Source organism: Mustela lutreola, chromosome 15 (genome assembly GCF_030435805.1).
Source record: "Mustela lutreola isolate mMusLut2 chromosome 15, mMusLut2.pri, whole genome shotgun sequence".
In the NCBI taxonomy this organism is placed as follows: domain Eukaryota; kingdom Metazoa; phylum Chordata; class Mammalia; order Carnivora; family Mustelidae; genus Mustela; species Mustela lutreola.
In genome coordinates, this window is record NC_081304.1 from 59,503,978 (window position 1) to 59,524,751 (window position 20,774).

A 20,774-nucleotide genomic window follows, 5' to 3' on the forward strand; every position below is an offset into this window, starting at 1 on the left:
CAGGCTGGTGACAACTAGCCAGGGACAGGACGGACACCCTGGTGGGAAGTGGTGTGAACAGTGATGTTCCATGCTTCCTGCTTACCTGGGTGTGGGAGGCCCTGCACTCCACATGAGCGCAAGGCCTGGTCTCGGAAGATGAGCGGAAACCGCCTCCAGCGTCCTGGTCCTGGCGCTGCTGGGTGAGAGAAGACTGATGGTCTAGTTTTGGTGGACATTATTTGGGGTTATTCTTCCCTCTTCTCCACTCCCCTCACGTCCTGTCAGAAAGAGGCCCTCCAGAACGAATCGTGATGAGTTCCTACTGCCCAGTTACAGAGAGGATTTCTGAACCTGAAAACTGGAACAGAGTAAGCAGAGTAAAAAAGCTGTAAAATCAGTGCCCGCCTGGTTTAAACTGGTATGTGAAGCACTCATTTTGTTGTCCTAGCAAATGTCCTCAGTAGACAATAGCTCTGGAAGTTTCCATATAGGGGACAAGGTGAATAGTCTGAACATGTATTTTCTTAAAGTTTTCTAAAGTTGGAACTAAATTTCAGCAAATGGACTTGGTAAATATTTTTATCTTTCCGGGGGAGAAATTAAATTGAGAGTTGCTCTGTAACCATGAGAAATGGGGGTCAATACTGAAACAATAGACTCATCAATAATAGTTTTAAAATACTAGATTATATATGAAGTATTTGTATATTTTCCCTGCCATAGCAATGGATTTGGGATGTGGTATCAGAGCATTTACATTCAGTTCTTTTCTGTTTCATCCCTATGATGTTCATTGTAAAAATTAGCATTAAAAATCTTATATGTCAAACCAGAATTTATGTATATGTATAGTAATTTTTGTTCCAAAAATTATCTCTGGTAGAAAATATATATTTTTTCAAAACCCTCCACATTTCTATTCCTTAGCCAGTCTTGCAACTGATATTTACACTGAGTGGCTTTTGGTGATTTATTTCAGTAAGACCCCCAGGGCCCTTCAGAGTGGAAGACACGCTAGCCTGACCCTGAGTTAAGCTTTTCCTGATCTTGCACCTCCTCATTTAAATCCCATGCTGGTGTCACGCCGCACTCCTTGCCAGCTCTGTGAGATTTACTAGCATACAGGTCTGGGACAGGAGATTAGCTTTATGGGTTTTTAAAGAATTAATGAAATATTTTAAACACACAGGAAGCTAAAGTAAAATAATGAACGGCCATGTCCTCCTGACTTCTTTACCTTTAATTAGCAGACTTATTATGTAGGTTTTATCCTTGGTAGACAGCCAAAGAAATTAAATCAGACTTACAGATTTTTTAAAAAAACGTGAAACCAGCTGCAGGAATATCTCTTCTGGCATAGAAGGATGGGATTTATTATATAAATCAGCTGCCTGGATTGCCTCTAGGACAGTTAACCCCAGCCATGCTTCTGTATACACTTTGGGGGGCCTGCTCACAGCCCCCTGCCCCCTGCAGGAGGACAGGGCGGGTCCCCGAACATGCCTGCTTTCGTGGAGCCTGCCACGTTGGGAATGCGTGTTTGCAAAACTCACAATTATTATTTTAAATTTTTCGTGGATTAAGATTTATTTATAATCTGATAATTTTTATAGAGGATTTATAAAAATCATAGGCTTCTACAGTGGAAGGAGATGGAGGCTACACAAAGAAGTTAATAATAATTATTTTTGATCTCAACACTGTTCAATACATCAACAAGATTAACCCGTCTGCTACTCAACCTGAGCTTAAGGGTTGCATTCTCCTTTTTCATTACAGAAGCATTTTTTAGCCATCCTTTTCTTGAACAAGTTCCAGTGAAAAAATGTGAGTACCTTTATTTATTTATTTATTTATTTATTTATTTTTGCATTTTTGCTTGAAGAGTGAAGGCAGACGGACTTAAAGGAAAAATTAGTATTTTGTGTCACAAATTAATTTTTGATTGTGCTTCTCAAGATTTCATTGAGCTTTATTTATTGAACTCCAGTCATTTTTTTTCCCAAGTCCCAGTTGAAATATTTGTAGTAATTGCTGCAGGTTTAGTTTTACCCACAGGAGCTGTAATAAGTAGGTAAATGAATCTGGTCAGCACAGCGATGTCGTCTCTTAGACGAGCTGTGTAAGTCTCTGCAGCGCACATCTCTCTTCACCTGTGTTTCTCCCCCCAGCCTGCCCAGTTCCAGTGCCCGTGTATGCTGGCTCCGTCTCTGGCAGCTCCTGTGGCAGCTCTCCATCCTGTCGCTTTGCCTCTCCACCAGTAAGTTTCGGTTTTATTAACTATAATTTCAGAGTGAGTGCTATTGCCTCTGTCCCTAAGGGAGCCTGGGATACATTGTGGATTCCCTTCTGATGTGCAGTGTTTACTAGAACTTACATTCTGACATGCCCATTCCAGTGCTACTGCTGAGCTTTGGACAGAGAACATTATTGTTGAGTCAGATGGACCTAGATTTGCACTCTGCCCTCTGTAGCTGTGTAAGCTTCAGCAAGAAATGTCACCCCCCGGGCCATTTTCCTCTCAACAGCAAGTATCGTACTCGCAACTTTTGATGCCCCGTGGGTTGGAAAGGATGACAGCTGCAGAGTACCCATCGGAGGCAGGGAGGTAGTAACTTCATTTTCTCCAACTATCATCGCATCCGTCTGGGTTTTTATCGTACGTAGAATTTCCATTGGTGGTGAGTGACCTTGGAGCCACATTCCTCACACTTCAGTTCCCTGAATGCCAGTTCCCAGCCCTTCAGGACTTGCTCCACCCCAGCCGCCTCCCTCCTCTGGGCTTCCCTGGCCATTTTCTCTGTGGTTCTCTTTCCTCCAGCCTAAGTGCTTCTAGATCCTGAGAATTTCTGCTCTGTGCTCCCAAGGTTTCACTCTGCTGTCTTCCGACCCTTCCCCCACTCCTTGCTCTGGGCTGTGACCTTGAGGCTTTCCCATCAGCTGAAGTTCCAAGGGCTCTTGGTTCAGCTCTGGTGACTGTTTTCCAGATTAGCCTGACAGAGGTGAATTTCTTGAATTCTGCCAGTGGAGGGTGGGGCAGTCATAAGAGGAAGTGATTGTGTAATTAGTGGGTTCGCCTTAGCGGTTTAAGAACATGGGACAGGGAGCTTCTGCACCCCGTACTTGCTGCATTAGCCAGGTCAAATGACTTAATCTCTTTGAGCCTGTTTCTCCTAGGGAAAGCGAGTGTAATTGACCTATTTCATAGGTTCTTTTAAGTGTAAATGAGCAAAAGCATTTTACTATAATGTCTGGTACACAGTACTCAGTAAGTGGCAACTGCTGTTAGACTATTGTTTTCAAGGAAAACCTAACAGCCCATGGCTAAGGCAGATGCTGAAGCAGCCGATTGCAAACAGACCAAAAAAAACCTTTTTGCCTAACCCTCCAGACTTAAACTAAGTTAGAAAAAGCAGACGGGATAATAAGACATTATATTCCCCTACATTTTTTTTTAAAAGCTAAGAGGGGAAACAAAGTGTTGTGGATTTCCTGCTTCAATCTGGAATATTAGAAAACACTGGATTTGGAGTGACTGGGGAGAAACGTGGAGGAAGTGTACTGGCATGGAGAGACCGTTGGCTTTATCTGGGGTCAGGCCCATCTGGCCTCAGCACTGGCCAGGCCACTGGCTCATGATTCACCTGGAGCAGCTCAGCTCCAGCGCTGAGCCGGGGCCCCCTCCTCTGTAAGGTAGGCTTCATGAACAGCAGCCTTGGGGGGTGCTTGACAAATTGTAGCTATTATTATGAAGTCTATATTTGATGCAGTATGAGACGTGAAAAGCGAAGTTGATGCTTGAGAAAGGAACCACAAGGAAGAATCTAATTATGAGAAGAGCTGGGAGAGAGCAAGAAGAGAGGAGCCTGTTTGTAGGATGACCAAGGAATGAGAAAGAGGGGGTCCAGTAGGAGGTTCATTGACTTGGAGATTGCTTTGACTGGGAGAGCCAGTTGGGGTTTTCTGTTGTGTGGGGCAGCATTGAAGGGGAGAGCGCTCAGAGCTCGGCTCAGGCTGCTGGCCAAGAGATGGAGTGCTAAGAGAGGTGAGGACATGCCAGGGGGAGAGAGGAAGCATATTTAGATGCTAGAAACTTTGGTGGGAAAACCATTTTTAGAAGGCTTTTATTAAAAGCTAATGGTTGGGCACCTAGGTGGCTCAGTCCATAAAGCATCTAACTCTTGATCTCAACCCAGGGCTTGGTCTCAGGGTCGTGAGTTCAAGATCCGTGTGGGGCTCCACACTGTGCGTGGAGCCGACGTTAAAAAAAAAAAAAAAAAAAAAAGGCACTTTGAAATGGAAATAAAAAGGGAAAAAGGAAAGCTGAGGAGTAAAAGGAAATCCAGAATCTGTATAATTTCCAGATAGTGAGAAATGAGATGGTTTAATAGGCCTTGCTTTTAATGTAAACTGCCAAAAACAAGATGGTTTTATGCATGCCTCCCCTTTCTTCCTACGACTGGAGTGGACTCATGTGGAGGGTTGATACACACAGGCATGCACATACAGCATTCTCTTTTTACATTCTCACACAAATACCCAGCTGCTACTTGATTCCAGAGAAATCTTGAAAGGAAAAAAAAATCCAAGTCAGTCTTTTAGTTACGATAGAGGCTATAGGTTAAATGCTGTTTAGATCATGTTTCTTGGTTTCATAACATTTATTAAACACCTCGTCTGTGTAAGGTTCTGGTTGATACTAATGAATGAAACGACCAGATCCCTTACATTAAGGAGCTTTGAATTTAGTTGTGTGGGGATGAGGTAGATAAAGCAACCACTGTTGGAAGCTTATGTGTGTGTCTCATTATTGCCTGTGGGAACATGAATGGGGAGCATGAAATCAGAGCAAGAACTCAGGAAGGCTGCTCAGGGGAGGGCATTGAGCTGACTTTTGAAGAAAGACCTAGCAAGGTGAATTAGTAAAAGAATGGTATTATAGGCAGAAGAATTCTCATTCATGAAGTTCCGGAAGCATGACGCCCTAAAGGAACTCTGGAGCCTCTCTCGGCCCACTTAAGTTTGTTAAAATTAAGTGAAATTTAACATTTTGTAACTTAGGCTAGCCACATTTCAAGTGTTCAATAGCTGTCTGTGGCTAGTGGGTCGCCAGCACACCGTGCGCTCAGATGTAGACCGTCTCCATCATTGCTGGAAGTTCTGTGGACGAGGCTCCTCGGAGCAGTCCAGGCTGGGGGACACAGAGTACTGGTGGCATTCGTAGGAGCAGGTGCAGCTAGAGAGGCAGGGGGTTGCTGTCTCTTGACGGGATTTGGCTGTGGGAGCCATCAGAGTGCTTTTAGGTGGAGGTGTGCTGTACGCCGCCGCAGGGTGGAAGCCGGGGCTTGAGAGCAATAGAGAGTAGAGTGGTCGCTCTGTTAGAGCACGGAGAACCCACAGACTGTTGCACCTTTCTTGTTTTGTTTTTTCTTTTTCCGAGAACGAGGGCCTGAGCTGCAGGGAAGGTGGGGGCCAGGTAAGAGAAAGGTAGAGTTCACCAAGCTTGGAGCTGCTTGAACGGGAAACCGAACGGATGGATGATGGTGAGGTCACTCCGGCAGGGAGCGCGGGGAGCAACGCTTTGGACCAGGAAGGTAGTGAGTTAGTCCAGTGCTCACTGGAGAGATCTAGGCCGCAGAGGTGAGGGGGTACTTGGAGGGTGAGAGTGGTCGCTGCGGTGCGGATAAAAATGTGAGGATGCGGGCCATGATGAGCACTGGGTGTTCCATGTAACCAGTGATGCACACCGCATCGGACGCTAATTACGTACGGTGCAGTGGCTAACTGAACAGAATTTTTTAAAAATGTGAGGCGTAGAGGGTCCAGAGTGGCACCTTGGGGAACTCCACACTCCATCCCTCTCCTTTAAGGGATGGAAGAGAAGCAGGCACCCACAGAACAGACTAAGAAGTGGGAGGAGAAGCCGGTTCACTGAACGAAGGGGTTGAGCATCGAGTGGTCTGCAGCGCGGGGGAAGCAGAGCGCGGGTAACACGACGGGGCAGGGGGAAGCCTGGCCAGCCTGGTGAAGACCGTGTGACTGCACAGGAGAAGGCAGAAAGGGGTTATGGTGGGTTGAGCGATACGTAGGAGGTGAGGAGCTTGTGTCAGTGAAGATTGATAATTTCGAGAGACATCGTTACAAAGGAAAGAAGTGAGAGAAGACGGTGATTAAAAGGACTGCAGGGATTTGAAGTGTGAGAAAATGGAATGTGTTTATGCACAGAGGGGAAGAAAACCAGAGGAAAGGGAGAGGGTGAGACCGTAAGGGGCAGAGGGAGCTGGTCCAGGTCTCTGAGGAGGTGGAGGGGACCGGACTTAGAGCACACGGTGGAGAGACCAGCAGGGAGAAGGTCCCTTCCACTCAGATGCTGTGGCTGCAGACGGTTTGACGAAGGCATGGAAGAGCTTGAGAAAGGGCCTGCCTAAACCACTGGAAAGAAATTGTGGAGTTAGATGCTTGGAATCACACCTCAGCTTGAGCACTTTTTAGCTGTGTGATCTTGGGCAAATTTCCTAAGCTTCTGAGTTGTTTGTATCCATGTATGACGTGGGTTTCAGAACAGGACTGGGGTTAGGAAAGACATGGAAAGCACCCAGTGGGGTCTAGTCCAAGGTAGACGGTTGGTCATGTTAGGCTTTCCATTGTCTCTTCCCTCTATTACCTAGACACACAAGGTCTCTTTAAAAAGTGATGATGTGTCACACACACACATACATGATAGGAGATCTGATACAGATTTCATTGCACAGTGACATTCGAAGGAGCCCTAGCAGTGAATTGGGTGTTTAGGACATGGGTTTAAGATCAAAGGGCATTCTGTAGTATTTTTCCTTTTCTTAACTAGAAACGAAGGTTAAACAAGGTCATAGAGGACTTACCATAATAAATTAGGAAGTTCATTGTTTCAGATAACCATTGTGTAACCAAGACATTTAATTAGAGGTGTCACTTGAGTCCCTGAACTAGGCAAATGCCACAGGACATACAACTGCTTACATCTGTGTATTTGCTTGTATACCTTGTATATGCTTTCCTTTCCTTCCTGTCCTAGCTCCTGCAAACCCACTCCTCCTCGTAACAAGAGAAGAACAAAAGGAATGTACCCACAGCCTGGAAGGTTTTCCAGATCTTGCTTTCTGTGAGCAAACATAAATCTCTAGGCTTGAATGTAGCTATCCTTATGGATCTATTTACTTTTTTGCATAACGTGGTCTCTTGCTTTCCTGTTTATAATGTTTTCTTCACTAGAGGTTTAAAACTTTGTAAAATGTGTGCAGGATGTTGTTAGTCTAAAGTCCCTGGACATAGTGTTTTAGTCATCGAGTGAATAGTTTTTGAGTACCTGCTTTGCTAGGCCAAGAGCCAAAACGGGGCATGTTGAGATGATGAAAACACACCTCAGAAATTTCAGGAGAGGGAGACATGTACGTGATAAGTGGTAGGATATATTTTTTTAAGTATCATTTTTGTAAAAAAAATGATAGAAGTCTTTATATGAAGACACTTTAAACTGTGCTTTTCTAAGGGAAAGATTTTCCAAAGAGATTTCTTTTTTCCAAAATTTTAAGATGGAATTAACTTTATGCCCACTTTTATGAAGACAGTATTCCTTAGTCTAAGGGCTATTCTGATGTGCATTTTATTACTAGGCCAGTTTTAATTTTATGTGGTTAATTTTAGTCCCTTTCAGATATGCAGCATATTCAGGAAGAAAACTTATCCTCCCCACCATTGGGTCCTCCCAACTATCTACAAGTGTCCAAAGATTCTGCCAGGACTAGTAGCAAGAACTCTTCTTGTGACACGGATGACTTTGTTTTGGTTCCACACATCTCATCAGACCACTCATGTGAGAATCTTTTCTACTTGTGCACATTATATTTCTTAATTTACTAGACTAGCATTTATTTTTAACCTTTATATCATGCTCTCTCGTGCAGGGCACCTTTTCAAAGGGGCACTTTATTTAGTTGTGTGAATTATCAGAACTATATACCTACCATTCTAAAATCGGCTCAGTCATCTTCCATGAAGCAGTAACTTTGAATTCTGAAGGTAGATGAGAAGTTTGCAGGAAATGATCTCAAATTCTGTTTGTATCCACACAGAAAGAAATAGGAAAGTCAGCAGAATTAAAGGAAGACCTCTGTTGCAAAAACCACCTTAAGAGTCAAGGGAATTTAAAACCAGTCTGGATGCCCTTCAGAAGAGACTGGCATGAGGTCAGGAATGAGTTTCACAAATACATGGGGAGAATTCTTATAAAGGAAGCAGAATCCAAGTTGACTAAATACAGTGAGGGCTCTGAGGAGCAGTAAAGGGCACCAGAAGACCTACAAAAAAGAAGTTAGAGAAAACCATCAAGAAAGAAGGAACTGTGGTTTGGTGGTAAAGGAACGGGATCAGAAAAACTAGAAATTGGGTTCCTTCGATGATTGAATAGTATCAAGTTGACCATGTGCAGGTTGGAGAAATTCATGTCCAGAGGTCTGTGTAGTAGTTTGTCAGATACCAATGGCACAGCTGCTACTGTTAGGCATCATGCCAGGTGTGAAGGCCGTCATCCCCAGAGCATGCGCTTTGGGGATGTATCCACTGGGGAAGGGGGAGCAGGACAAGGCTGCAGGAGAAGGTGGGGCGGTTCACCATCGGTGCTCCGACAGCTGGGAGTTCCCTGTAAAACTCCAACATACGGTGGTTTTCTTCTATTTTAAAAAAGGAAGTAAGACTTTAAAAATTATGCAGCATTTCAAGCAGGAAATAATACAGCAGATACGCAAATCCACCCCCATTCTAATTTTATTTATGTCAGTGTTCAGCCATGTTGTTTCAGATGTCTTTTCTGAAGGATGAGAAATGCTGTATAGGTACAGCCAAAGTCCTTTACCTTGTTCCACTCTTGCCAGAGGCTAATTCTTACTGTAGATGTTTTTATACTTCCGCATATCCTGTATCTATAAATGACGTACAGTGTTCTTGTGTTTTTACAGTTTTAAGTAAATGGTATAAGGAACGTTTCTATAGCTTGGTTTTTTATTCATGTTTCTGTTACATACCTAGATACATATCTAGATACGTATGCAGTTCATTTTAATATCTGAAATTTACAGTATAGCTATATTTTATAATACAACTTAACCACACGTTTTTCCATTTTTTGCTGAGGTCGACCTGGATAATTTCTATCTTTTCACTGTTCAAAGTATATTGTAACAGATGTCTGATACGAATCAGAGTTTCTTCCACATGGATGCTCTAGAAATTTTCAACTTCAGATCTATAAAATATTGGTACAGACAAGTTGTAGGCAATCAGTAGTTTGTGCCATGCTGCCCCAATGGAATAATGGTGACTTCTAAAGAATTTTTTTTTCATCTTTAAATCTTTAACTTTACCTGGAATTCACTTTTGTAGATGGAATAAGGTAGGGATCTTAGTATTGAACATTCTGTCCTTTCTCTGTTGATAGACTGGATTTGTCCTGTTAGGTTTATATAAAGAATTGGGTTTGTTTTAAGGTGTTCTATTCTGTTGGTCTATTTGTCTGTATTATAATCATTTTTAAATTTGTGTCTGTGTGTGTGTGTGTGTGTGTGTGTGTGTGTGTGTGTGTGGCGGGGCGGGGGGGGGGGTGATGGTAGAGAGCATTTTAGTATTTTTTGGAATCACCCTGGCTACTCTTGACCGCTTTTATCCCCATGTAGTCTAATTTCAGCTTGGCAAATCCTACAAAAAAACATTTGGCAATTTTGATGTGAATTTGATTGCTTGGTTTTGTAAGACCTATACAGGAACAGTTAATGATCTTTACAATATTAAATTGCCAAATCAAGAAAAGGTGTTTCTCACTAAATCATAGGTAATCATAGGGGAAGAGAAGGAAAAACGAAATAAAAACAGAGAGGGAGGCAAACCATAAGAGACTCTTAACTCTAGGCAACAAACTGAGGGCTCCTGGAGGGGAGATGGGTGGGCAGGTGGGGTAATTGGGTGATGGGCATTAAAGAAGGGACTTGATAGAATGAGCACTAGGTCTTTTAGCCATCTGATAAACCACTAAATTTTCCCCCTGAAACTAGTAATACACTATACATGAACTCGAATTTAAATAATAAAAAAAGAGTATGCGTTTCTCTACTTATCTAGGTTTCCTTAATGTGTTTTGATAGATATTTCTATTTTCCTACATAAAGGACATTCACATCTTTTGTCTTATTCTAGTTACCTTTGTTTTTTTTTTCCTTGTGTAAATACTGTATTTGATGATTTTTTTTCCCAAAACCACTCCTGTCAAGGTCTCTGTGCTTCCAAATCTCAGGTTATTTCTCAGTCTTCAGCTTTTTGATGTATTTACGGCATTTGTTATAGTTGGCCGACCTGTTTTTTAAATTTTATATTTTTTATTTCAAAAAAATATATTTTTTTGTTTATTTGTAAGAGAAAAAGAGAGTGAGAGCATAAGCAGTGGGGGAGAGGCAGGCAGAGGGAGAAGTGGCTCCTTCCCAAGCAAAGAGCCCAGTGCAGAACTGGATTCTGGGACCCTGGGATCACAACCTGAGCCAAAGGCAGGTGTCCACACACCCTTCTCTTTATTAAAAATTTGTTATTGTAAAATACATCATGCTTATATTTTAAAAACATTTTATTTATTTAGAGAGAGTAAGAGCAAGTGGAGGGAGAGAGAGGGAATCCCAAGGAGACTCCGCACTGAGCCCAACATGGGGCTCGATTTCATGACCCAGATCATGATCCAAGCTGAAATCAAGAGTTGGACACTCAACCGACCAAGCCACCCAGGTGCCCCAAAGATTTTATTTTTTTTAGAGCAGTTTTAGGTTTATAACCAAACTGAGAGGAAGGTACAAGGTTCCACATATCCCTTGCCTCCCCGTTCTCAGCATCACTCACCAGAACAGTACATGTGTTGCTGAGGATAAACCTACATTGACACATCACAGTCACCCAAAGTCCATAGTCTACTTAGAATTCATTCCTGGTGTTGAACATTCTGTGGGTTGGGGGGAAGGTATAATGGCATTTATCCATTATTACAATATACAAGGCATTTTTTAAAAAGATTTCATTTATTTATTTGACAGACAGAGATTACAAGTAGCCAGAGAGGCAGTCAGAGAGAGGAGTAAGCAGGCGCCCTGCTGAGCAGAGACCCCGATGTGGGGCTTGATCCCAGGACTCTGGGATCATGACCTGAGCTGAAGGCAGAGGCTTTAACCCACTGAGCCACCCAGGCGCCCCAATATACAAGGCATTTTTACTGCCCTCAAAATCCTCTGTGCTCCCCACCTGTCCCTCAGAAACCACCGGTATTTTTTATTGTCTCTACATTTCTGTACCACAGTTTCTCCATTTACCTATTGAAGGACAAAATTTGCTTCCAAGTTTTGACAATTAAGAATAAAGCTATTATAAACATCGGTGTGCAGGTTTTTGTGTGGACATAGTTTGCAGCTCCTTTGGATAAATACCAAGGAGCATGACTGCTGGCTGGTATGCTAAGAGAATGTTTAGTTTTGTAAGAAAACACCAAACTCTTCCAAGTGGTTGTACCATTTTGCATTCCCACCAACAATGAGTGGAGTTCCTGTTGCTCCACATCCTCACCAGCATTTGGTGATGTCAGTGCTCTGCAATGGGCTGTTCTGGTAGATGTGCAGTCGAGTCTCATTTTTACTTGCATTTCTCTGATGACATCTGATGTTCAGCATTTTTCATGTGCTGATTCACCATTGTATAACTTCTTTGGTGAGGTGTCTGTTAAGATCTTTGGCCCATTGTTAAATTGGGTTGTTTGTGATCTTGTTGAGCTTTAAGAGTTCTCTGTATATTTGGGATAACAGTCCTTTATCAGATGTGTCTTTTGCAAATATCTTTGTTCAGTCTGTAGCTTATATTCCATTTTCTTGATATGGTCTTTCACAGAGCAGTTGTTTTTAATTTCAATAAGTTCATCACTAATGATTAATTCAAACATTAAATAAATTTCTTTCACGGATTGCATGTTTGGTGTTGGTATCACAATACCCAGGGTCCTCTAGGTTATGTTGTCTTCTACAATATTTGCTATTTTTTTCTTTTATATTTAGGTCTGTGGCCCATTTTGAGTTAACTTTTTTTTTTTAAAGATATTATTTATTTATTTGACAGAGAGAGACACAGTGAGAGAGGGAACACAAGTAGGGGGAGTAGGAGAGGGAGAAGCAGGCTTCCTGTGGAGCAGGAGCCCAATGCAGGGCTTTGTCCCAGGCCCTGGGATCATGACCTGATGCAAAGGCAGATGCTTAACGACTAAGCCACCCAGGTGCCCCCTGAGTTAATTTTTTTGAAAGGTCTGTATCTAGATGCATTTTGTTATTGTTGTTGTTCTGTGGATGTCTATTTATTTTTTTTGTTTTGTTTTTTGGGTTTTTTTAAATATTATTTATTTATTTATTTGACAGGCAGAGATTACAAGTAGGCAGAGAGGCAGGCAGAAAGAGAGAGAGGAGGAAGCAGGCTCCCAGCTGAGCAGAGAGCCCGATATGGGGCTTGATCCCGGAACCCTGGGATCATGACCTGAGCCGAAGGCAGAGGCTTTAACCCACTGAGCCACCCAGGCGCCCCTGCATGTCTACTTATTATAGCATTATTTTTTAAAGACTGTCTTTGCTCCATTGTATTGTCTTTGCTCCTCTGTCAAAATCAGTTGACTAAATATTTGAAGGTCTCTTTCTGGTCTCCGTATTCCATCCCATTGATCTATTTGTTTGTTCTTTTGCCAGTAGAACACTGTCCTGATTACTGTAGTTTTATAGTGAGTCTTGAAGTTGGGTAGTGTCAGTCCCTTGTCCTTCTCCTTCAGTGTTCTGTTGGCTGTTGTGGGTCCTTTGCCTTTCCATTTAACCTTTAGATTAGTTTGTCCATATCCATAAAATGACTGGCTGGGATTGTCATTGGGATTGTAGTGAATCTATAGATCAAGTTGGGAAAAACTGGCATGTTGACAATATTCAGTCTTCCTATCCAAAAACATAGAGTATCTTTCCCTTTATGTGTTCTTTGATTTCATTCATCAGAGTTTTGTCGTTTTCCTCATACAGGTCTTATATGACTTTTGTTAGACTTATACCTAAATATTTCATTTTGGCGGGTCCTGATATAAATGGTGTTGTTTTTTTAATTTCAAATTTTAGTTGTTTATTATTGAGATATAGGAGAGCAATTTAATTTTTAAATATTAACCTTGTATTCTGCAACCTTGCTTTAGTCACTTAGTTCCAGGAGGTTTTTTGATCAATTCTTTTGGATTTTTTTTACATAGGTAATCATGTTATCTTCGAACAGTAGTTTCATGTTTACCTTTCCAAGCTTCATACCTCTCATTTCCTTTTAACTTACTGGATTAGCAAGGACTTCAAGAGCTATGTTGAAAAGAAGTGGTAAGTGAAATAGGACTTCCTTCAGATTATGAAACTGTAATAACCACGGCCAATAGAAAAATCAATAGAAGAAAAAAGGAGAGAGAAGACATCCTGATATTTTTACCCAATCTTGATGGAAAAGCTTCAAGTTTCTCACCCTTTAGTATGGTGTTAGCGGTAGCTTTTTGTAGATATTCTTTATCAAGTTGAGACAGTTCCCCTCCATTCCTAGTTTACTGTGAGATTTTATCATGAATGGTGGTTGGATTTGTCAAATTCTTTTTCTGTGATGTTCTGCCTATCAATGGGATAGATCACATTAATTTTAGAATGTCGAACCAGCCTTGCATACCTGGGATAAATCCCATTTGGTCCTGGCATATAATCCTTTTTATACATTGCTGAATTCAGTTTGCTACTATTTTGTTGGAGATTTTTGCATCTGTGTTCATGAGAAATACTGGTCTGCAGTCTTCTTGTAATGTCTTTTTCTGGTGTTGGCATAAGGGTAATTATGGCCTCATAGAATGAATTAGGAAATATTCTCTCTGCTTCTATCCTTAGAAAGAGCTTGAAAATAGATACTTGGTATAGTTTCTTCCTTTAATGTTTGATAGAATTCGCCAGAGAACTCATCTGGGCCTCATGCTTTCTGTTTTAGAAGGCTATTAATTACTGATTCAATGTCTTTAATATATAAAGACCTATATTCAAATTGCCTGTTTCTTCCTGAGTAAATTTTGGCAGATGTGTCTCTCACAGAATAGGTCTGCTTCATCTATGGTGTCAAATTTGTAGGCATAGAGTTGTTCATAGTATTCCTTTATTATCCTTTTCAGTGAGATCCCTACTGGTGTCTCTTCTTTCATTTGTAGTATTAGTCATTTGTATCCCCCTTTCTGGGTTTTTTTTTTTTTTCCCATTTTTTGTTAACCTGGCTAGAAGATTACTGATTGTTGTGTTTTCAAATTCATTTAGTTCAAAATCTTTAAAAATTTCTCTTGAGATTTCTTCTTCTGCCAATTTGTTATTCAGAAGTATGTTTTCAGTCTCCCTGTATTTGGGGATTTTTCAGTTACTTTTCTGTTACTGCTTTCTGGTTTAATTTCGTTATAGTCTACAAACAGAAACTGATTTCTATTCTTTTAAAAAAATTTTTTGGTTGTTTTGTTTTGTTTGTTTTAAAAAAGATCTTATTTATTTATTTGAGAAGGAGAACAAGTAGGGAAAGGAGCAGAGGGAGAAGCAGACTCCTTCTGAGCAGTGAGCCTGATGCACGGCTCTGAGTTGAAGGCAGACGTTTAACTGACCGAGCCACCCAGGCACACCTCTTTTAATTTTGTTAGGATGTGTTTTATGGCCCAGAATGTAGTCTATCTTAGCAAATGTTCCATGTGAGTTTGAGAAAAATGTGTATCCTGCTGTTGTTGGATGAAGCTGTCTGTAGATGTCGATTATTTCTTGGTGATTGATGGTGTTATTGAGTTCAACTGTGTCCTTATTGCTTTTCTGCCTGCTGGATCTGTCCATTTTTGAGGGATAGGTGTTGAAGTCTCCAGCCACGTTAGTGGTTTCGCCTGTTTCTACTTGTGAGTTTTACCTTGTATAGTTTGACGCCTTGTTAGGGGCATGCATAATGTTAAGGAAGAATTGCTATGTCTTCTTGGAGAATTTATAGTTATGTAAATATAAATATATCATTACATAAGGCCCTTCTTCATCCCTAACCTTTCTTACACTGATGTCTGCTCTGTCTGAAATTAATATAGCTATTCCGGCCTTCTTTTGATTAATGTAAGCATGTTAGCGGTAGCATGGTCTGTTTTTCTCCATCTGTTTACTTTTAATCTGTGTGTCTTTATATTCAAAGTAATTTTCTAATAGACAACATGTATTTGGGTTGTGTGTTTTAATCCGCTCTGAAATCTGCCTTTTAATTGGTGCATTTAGGCCGGTGACGTTAGAAGTGTTATTGATAAACCTGGATTAATATCTAACATTTGTTACTATTTTCTCTTCATTGTCCTTGTTCTATGTTCCTGTTTTTGTCTTCCACTCTTTTTCTGCCTTTTGTGGTTTTAACTGACAATTTATTATGATTTCATTTTCTTTCTTTCATACCATATCAGTTGTACTTTTTTTTCTTTCTTTATTGGTTGCCCTAGAGTTTGCAATATATGTTTATAACTCTTCCAAATCCACTTCATTATTTTTAAAAAGCTTTATTTATTTATTTTAGAGATGGGACATGTGTAGGCAGTGGGGAGGGGCAGAGGGGGAGTGAGAGAATCTCAAGCTGACTCCCGGCCGAGCGTGGAGTGCAACAAGGGGCTCAGTCTCACGATCTGAGATCGTGACCTGAGCCAAAATCAGCAGTTGGACACGTAACCAACTAAACCACCCAGGTACCCCAGTCCAGGTCCACTTTCAATTTTTTTTTTAAGATTTTACTTATTGGGGCGCCTGGGTTGCTCAGTGGTTAAGCCTCTGGCTTCTGCTCAGGTCTTGATCTCAGGGTCCTGGGATTGAGCCCCGCATCAGGCTCTCTGCTCAGCAGGAAGCCTGCCCCCCACCCCCACCCCGCCTGCCTCTCTGCCTGCTTGTGATCTCTCTCTCTTGCTGTCAAATAAATAAATAAAATCCTTAAAGATTGCTATTTATTTAAATTTATTTAAATAAATCACTAAATTTATTTAAGATTTATTTAAAATCTTTAAAGATTTTATTTATTTATTTATTTGACTGCAAGAGAGAGAGAGCGCACAGGCAAAGGGAATGGCAGGCAGAGGGAGAAGGGGAAGCAGGCTTTCTGCTGAGCAAGGAGCCCGATGCAGGGCTCGATCCCAGGACCCTGGGATCACGACCTGAGCCAAAGGCAGAGGCTTTAACCCACTGAGCCATCCAGGCACCCCAGAGAGGCTGTTTATTGAGAGCGTCCTGTGTTGCAAGGGAGTAGACCACCATCATGTGCAGGTGGTGGAGACTCCAAGGCAGGCCGTGTGGACGGAAGGCTTATAGTCTGAGAAGGGAGGGTTCAGCTCTCTTCTGATGGGAGGCAGCTGGCATGGGAAAGTTGTAGGCAAACTAACCAGAAACGGGGCATCCGTGTGATTGGTTGGGGTGGGGGGCAGATGGGATTTGTCTTTCTCCAGTTGGGGCTAAATCGGAAGCAGGGGCAGAACTCAAGAGATGCTGGTCGTTACGGGCCATATCCTGACTGTTTGGGCCAGTTGCTGAGAGGAGGTGCTTTGGCTTCCTGAACCGCTGGCTGCAGGGGCTGTAGACCAGACTTCTACTTTTCTATGTCCCTCTGGCCACAGTCCTTCAGTAAATGGTCTCTCCCCAGCAGTGTGTGAATTCCAGTCGCTCTGCACCCTCGCCTGCTCTCGGTGGAGATGGGGCTGCCCAGGGGAGATGGGGCTGGGGGTGCCTGGGTTTCTAGCAGGTGCACGATCATGTGCTTCTGTGCCTTTACTTTGCATGTCCATGGTGTTAATGATGCACCGCACCACACCAAGTGTCCTCTCAGGTTCTCATTTGACATCTATGTGTTTCGGTGAAGTTCCTGTTAGCCTGTTGCCCACGTTTTGTCGAGCTGTTTGTTTTCTTATGATTGAGTCTGAAGACACATACATACATACATTCTAGATGTCAGTCTTCCATAAGATGCCCAGTCCGCAAATATGTTCTGCCAATGAAAACTGAGGAACAAGGGTGCCTTTTCATCTCTTACCAGTGTTGTTCGCAGAACAGATGTGTTTATTTATTTTATAATAATTATAATTATGGGGATGTAAACCTTATCATTCTTTTCCTTTGTGTATCATGTTTGCCTTTGCCTAACAAAAGGCCAAGAGACTCTCTGCTATGTTTTCTCCTAGAAGCATTATGTCATATCTTGTATTTTATACTTAGGTTTGTGATTCATTCTGAGTTCATTTTTGTATGAGGTGTGAGGAATGGTTGTTTGATTTTTTTGAAAGATTTATTTATCTTAGAGAGGAAAAAAAAATGCTGGGTCGGGGAGGGGCAGAGGGAGAGAGAATCTCAAGTTGACTCTGCACTGAGTGTCGAGCCCGATGTGGGAATCAATCCCCACAACCCTGAGATCATGACCTGAGATGAAACCAAGAGTCAGATGCTCAACCAACAAGCCAGCCAGGTACCCCAAAGTTGTGGGTTTGTTTTTTTTTTTAATTTTTTAAAAATCCCTATACCCAATGTGGGGCTTGAACTCGCAATCCTGAGATCAAGAGTCACATGCTCCACTGCCTATGCCAGCCATTGATGTTTCAATGTGATGTCTCCAGTGTCAGTTCTGATACTGCTAACCGGTCACTTATCTCTTGTTTTCTAGGTCATGACTAAAGGTTTATAAACTTTATTGATCTTTTCCAAGAACCAGCTCTCAGTTTCTCTGATTTCTTTCTTTATTGTTTTATGATTTTGCTGATTTCTGCTCTATGGGTAAAACTGATCACTACATAAAAAGCACTACAGTTTTGTAGTATAACATGAAATCTGGAATGTGATGCCTCCAACTTTGCTTTTCCTTTTTTTTTTTTTTAATTTTTATTTATTTATTTGACAGATAGAGATCACAAGTAGGCAAAGAGGCAGGCCGGGGGCGGGGGGTGGGGGGGTAGCCTCCCTGTGGAGCAGAGAGCCCGATGCGGGGGCTCGATCCCAGGACCCTGAGATCATGACCTGAGCAAAAGGCAGAGGCTTTACCCACTGAGCCACCCAGGCGCCCCTGCTTTGCTTTTTCAAAATTGCCTTGGTTATTCAGGGTCTTCTATGGTTCCATATGGATTTTAGAATTGTTCATTCTAGTTCTGTGAAAAATGTTGGTGGCATACGAATAGGGATTGCATTACATCTGCAGATGACTTCGGGTAGTACGGATGTTTTAACAGTGTTTGTTCTTCCGATCCATGAGCATGGGATGTTCCTCTATTTCTCTGTGTTGTCTTGAATTTCTTCGATCTTTGTTTTATAGTTTTCAAAGTACATGTCTTTCACCTCCTTGGCTAAGTTTATTCCCAGGCATTTTATTACTTTTGATGCAATTGTAAATGGTATTGTTTTCTCAATTTCTCTCTCTGCTGCTTCATTATTAGCATATGGAAATGCAACAATTTCTATATGTTGATCCCACCACCTTACTGAATTCATTTATCAGAAAACCTAGTTTTTCTAATATTAATATAGTCACTCCATTTTTCTACTAGTACTTTCCTTCTGTATCTTGTTCAACTCCTGTATTTTTTACCTATTATGTCATTATATTTAAAGTGCAAAATTATTATAAGTGGATTATACTTGGGTCTTTTTAAAATCCAGTCTGATCATCTCTTTAACTGGTATTTTAACCCATTTACATTTAATTATTAGTATGGTTGAATTCAAGTCTATAATTTTATTGTTTCTGTTCTCCCTTTAATGTTGTTCCCCCTTTTCTGTCTTTTTAGGGTATCTGGGTATTTTTTACTATTTTAATTTACCCATTGGCTTTCGAGCCGTCTCACTTCATACTGTTTTTTAGGAGGTGCTGTGGCAATTACAGTAGATATCTCTAACCTTTCACATTCTACTTAGAGCTAGTATTTTTACCACTTGAAGTAAAAATAGGCGGCTTCCAACCACATAAGTCCCTTAATCCCTTTAATGTTTTACTTATCATATATACATCTACATTACGTGCTACACCCCACCAGACAATGTGCAAATTTTTGCTTCAGACATCCAAAACGTGTTTTTAATAACTGGAAAGAAAGACTATAGTTAAATATATCACCTCGATATGTACCATTCCTGTTGCTCTTCCTTCATTCCCGAAGTTACACGTTTCCCTCCGGTGTCATTGATAATCAGCCCAAAGGAACTTCCCTTTTCATTCCTTATGGAAGAGGTCTTGTGACAACAAATTCTCATCATTCTCCTTCAGCTAAAAATGTATTCATTCTGGGGCACCTGGCTGACTCAGTCGTGGAGCGTGCAACTCTTGACCTCAGAGTCATGAGTGTGAGCCCCACATTGGGTGTGGAGATTGCGTTAAAAATATGATCTTTTAGGGACAGCTGGATGCCTCAGTCCATTGGGACTCTGGCTTTGGCTCAGTTCATGACCCCAGTGTTCTGGGATAGAGCCCCGCATCAGACTCCTTGCTCAGCGGGAAGCCCGCTTCTCCCTCTGCCTGCAGCTCCCCCTGCTTATGCTGTCTCTCTCTCTCCGATAAAATCTCTACAAAAAATAAAAATCGAAAAATAAATAAATAAATAAAATCGTTTAGGGGTACCTGGGTTGCTCAGTCTGACTCTTGGCTTTAGCTTAGGTCATGATCTCAGGGTTGTGAGACTGAGCCCCATGCTGGGATCCAGGATGGGATCCCCGCTCAGTAGACTTCATGGAAATTCTTTCCGTCTCCCACTGCCCCTGTCCCCAGGCTCTCTCTTCACTCTCTAAAATAATAAATCTTTTTTAACAATAAAATTTTTTTAAAAGATTTTATTTATTTATTTGACAGAGAGAGATCACAAGTAATCAGAGAGGCAGGCAGAGAGAGAGGAGGAAGCAGGCTCACTGCCAAGCAGAGAGCCCGATGCGGAATTCGATCTCAGGACCCTGAGATCATGACCTGAGCTGAAGGCAGCGGCCTAACCCACTGAGCCACCCAGGCGCCCCAAGAATAAAATATTTTTGAAAAAATAAAGGTATCTTCCTTTTGCCATTATTCCTGAAGCATTTTCGCTGGAAATAGAACCGTGGGTTGATAGGTCTTTTCTTTACATACTTGAAGGATTCATTCAACAGTCTTGTGGCTTCTTTGCTTCTAATGAGAAACCCACAGTCATTCCAACTGTCACTCTAAGTCCTTGTTCTCTGGCAACTTTAAAGAGGGGCTTTTTCCCCCCTTAATCTTTGATTTTCAATAATCTCTTGTTGGGACTTTGATTGTTTGAAGATTTTATTTATTTGTCAGAGAGAAAGAAAGAGAGCACAAGCAGAGGGAATAGCAGGCAGAGAGAGGCAGGCTCCCCACTGAGCAGGGAGCCCAATGCAGGAATCTATCTCAGGACCCTGGGATCATGACCTGAGCCGAAGGCAAAACACCCAACTGACTGAGCCCCCCAGGCGACCCAGGACGTGGTTTTACTGAGTTCACCCGGTCTGGGGCTTGCGGAGCCTTCTGAACCTTCCACTTTTGTCATCTGATAAACTTGGCGCATATTCATCTGTTATTCAGATATATTTTCTGCATCACATTTCATCTTTCTGAGACTTCAGATTGTTCCCTAGACATTGTGAGACTCCAGGTCCTGTGAAAATCCTCCGGAGGACGCTGGTATTTACTGGTGTTTCGATTCAGCA

The 20,774-nt window shown here is 41.8% G+C and overlaps 1 long non-coding RNA gene across 1 annotated transcript; it reads left to right on the forward strand.

Moving 5' to 3' along the window:
* The first annotated feature begins 1,760 nt into the window (after positions 1-1,760).
* Positions 1,761-7,794, forward strand: LOC131816255 (uncharacterized). The gene is made up of 3 exons (XR_009347988.1): positions 1,761-1,809; positions 2,154-2,242; positions 7,666-7,794. It is a non-coding gene; the product is annotated as an uncharacterized LOC131816255 (long non-coding RNA).
* The last annotated feature ends 12,980 nt before the right edge of the window (positions 7,795-20,774 follow it).